Raw genomic sequence first — 3,425 nt, forward strand, 5'->3', positions numbered from 1 at the left:
CCGCTTCTCATGCACACACTTTCATCCCCCTTATCCCCCCAAAAAGAGGAAAGAAAAAATACTCACCTTTCTCGGAGTCTTCGTGCACAAGATTTTACGTGTATAGTTACCGCAGTATCTTAGGGAAGCCTTTCCTTCTTTTTTCTTTGTCTCCTCTCTTGCCCTCCGGGTGTTTGACCTGCAAACCCCCCTGACCCTGCTGGGAAACACAAAGCGAGGCTGCCAAAAGCAGGTGGGGGTGCCCCCCCGCTCTGGGTTCCCTGGGAGATCTCAGAGGTGAGGCCTTTTCCCCGTACGGGCCACCAAATTGTGAAAAACGAGGTTCACTCTTAGTAAAATTTTAATGAAAGTTTAATAAAAGGGACAATTAGGAGACAATAGCAAAAAGGGTATTATGGCCAGGTGCTTTGGCAGAGCCAAAGGCACACCTCTACATCCAAAAGATTGTCTTTAAAAGTACATCTTATATTGCATATTCATCACAATCATGCATGATTCATTAATTCTTTGGCGTTGCTAAGTATCATTCCATCAGCCTTAACTTCCTCCTTGGCTCCATTCTGTCTGGTTTCTGGTTTTTCTTCTGATAAGATTCTCCAGGAATGTGAAGATTTTCTCTGCCTATCTTTTCTAAATTGACTACATAAACAGTAACACAGGATTCCTCCTCGTGGGGTACTTCCCTCGGGATTCCTCCCCCGGGATTCCTCGCCCTGGGAACGAGTTGGGCTCACATTCGCACTCACTGCCTCGGGGTTAAACACCGGCTGCTCTTCCACCTCCCTCCTCTTCCTCCCCGTGCCGCCGCTTTGGCCCAGCTGAGTGAAGTTCTCCCAACATTCTCCGTTTGCTGTTTTCCTTTGCAGCTTCAGGGATTTCTGTTGCAGAGTCAGAGATGCTCAGTGTGGGCTCTGCCTTTAGCGATGCAAATTCCGTCAGTGCAGGGAGGCAGAGCTTGGGGTGAGGGGCAGAGGGAATCAACCCAATTCCTGTGGCAGGCAAGGAGAGCCTGGGACATTGTGCACACTTCCCGCAGCAGAGATAATTTGCATTTCTAAAGCTCCTCTGCTGGCTGCCTGGGACGAAGCTTCTCTTGCAGGGCAGCCATCAGGTGACTCACATGTTGCCCCCCCCACAAGCCTTTTTTTGTTGTTGTTGTTTTGTTTGTTTTTTTTTTTAATGTTCTTTTAACTGTTTATGAGTTAAAGGGACTCCTTTAGAGCTCTTCTAGTTTTGCAAAATGCAACCTAAAGGTGAATGTCAAAAAACCCATACCAAAATTTTGCCATCACTAACAGCCATGCACACACATACAGAATAAAATCTCAAAGCAACAAAGATTTTTGCTACTTCTTCTCCTAAAACTAAAAATTGACTCTCACGTCCCTGGCCCAAACCTTACTTGCAATATCAAAGTAAGATTATTGATATTAGGAAAAAACATTCTAATGGTGTAACCTAATCCCGCCCAGCCCAGAGTGTGAGTGTAACTGAGAGCCAGAGTGGAATTCTCCCGCTGTCTCGCGCAGCAGCTGTGGCGAGTGCAGGCACAGAAAGCTCTGAAGCTCGCCCGGTGCCAGCGAGGATTGGCCCCCAGTGCCTGGAGATGCCAGAGGAGGTGCCCAGCCAGACTATTTCAGCAGAGGATCTGTGGGCAGCCCCCGGGGTTTCCCCCTATTATAAACAAAATTTCCCAATCAAAATTAATAAAGAAATAACATTTATTATGCGACCGAAATATCGCTTTCAAACACCACGATTGAGAAAAACAGCACCGAGCCCAGGGTCGGAGCTGGGTGAACTGATCTCTATCGCACCAGACCTCCCAAGTTCACGAGTGCTGCTTCGGCTGGTCCCTTCTTATACAGTTCTTGGGCCGAATCCGAATTAATTCTATTCTTCTCGTATTCATGAAGTATTCTTGTCCCGGAGTTGGGCTGCACAAAGCCTTTCCTGGGTCTGATGAATTGTCCATCCTGGGTGATGAGTGGGCCATTTCTGTTGATGGAAGGGCCATTTCTGCTGATGGATGGGCCATCTCTGGTTCCCAGAACAGTTATTTTTAGTTCCTGGAATGTCCGATTCCTTATCAGATGCGATGTAGATATCAGAGTGTGGTGATCAAGTCGTCATGGTGCAAATGTCCCGGTGATAAGATCCAACCCCACCTAGGCGGAATCCTCACTTACAGTGAAAGAAATACTTTTAGTGTTGTGAAATTTTTCTCTCAGCCAGGCTGGTGCAGGGATTTAGAAACTCGGTCTCTGTAGGGTCTAATTACATTTCAGTTTTTTATAAATAATAGCACGAATTACATATTTTATTTATAACACCCCGCTGTGGAGCCCTGGCTGCTGCTGCGGCCCCTTCTGTGCAGGGTCAGTGGCGGCCTCGCATGGTCCTCCTGCAGCCGGGGAGTGCAAATCCGCGGGGCTTCAGAGAGCTTGAGGCGAGGGTGAGGGGTCCCCCCGTGTTCAGCTGTGCTGGCGGCTGTTTCTGTGCTCGGGGACACTTGGAATGGGCCACGCCCTTGGCCACCAGTGGTGCTTCTTTGCGCTCCTCAGGCAGGACCCGATGTCCTGGTTGGATGTTGTGGGCAGCAAAGTCCCAAGGCAGGGTCTGTGCCAGCTGAGCTTCCTGTGGAAGAGATTTCACAAGAGACAGGATTTTGTCCACAGACTGCTTGAAACAGACATCCCTGTTCTCCACCCCCCAGTAGGTCAGGAATTACCGGGGTGAGGAATTGGAAACATCAATTCCAGGGGAGATAATTGAATATCTGGCCTGGGTCTGGCTCTTCTTCTTGCCAAAGCCAATGGCAGCAGCGGGGAGATAATTGAATATCTGCCTTGGGTCTGGCTCTTCTTCTTGCCAAAACCAATGGCAGCAGCCATACCCGTGGCATCTTGATTTCTCTCTGCAGCTTCAGAAGGTGTTTCTTTATTTCCCCATTCATTCTTTCCACCCGACCCAAACTCTGGGCGTGCCAGGGGATCTTGAGGTCCCACTGTGTTCCTAAAGCAGCCAGAACGGCCTGAAGGATCTTTCCTGTAGAATGAGTTCCCCTGTCTGAGTCTATTGTTTCCACAATCCCATATCTTGGAATTCTTTGTTCCAAACATGCCTTAAGAACTGGTGCAGGGATTGCTGAAGCAGTCAGAAATGCTTCTGCCCCGCTGTGAGCTGCCATGCTGTTAGCAGAAGATATTGAAGCCTTCCTGCTCAGGGCATTTCAGTGCCAGGCTCTTCCAAGCACCCCCAGCTCGGCCCTTTGAGCTGAGCATGCGGGCGCTGAGCTGCGCTTTGTCTCATTCCCTTTCCTTCAGAGCAGCGTGTCTTGTCACTCTTTTCCCTTCTGCTGCCCTTGCAGAGCCATCCCTAAACACCTTTTCTCCCTCAGGCCAGGGAATGTCTGGTAAATCTCT

Source organism: Corvus brachyrhynchos, unplaced genomic scaffold (assembly GCF_000691975.1).
Source record: "Corvus brachyrhynchos isolate BGI_N302 unplaced genomic scaffold, ASM69197v1 scaffold906, whole genome shotgun sequence".
Classification (NCBI taxonomy): Eukaryota; Metazoa; Chordata; class Aves; order Passeriformes; family Corvidae; genus Corvus; species Corvus brachyrhynchos.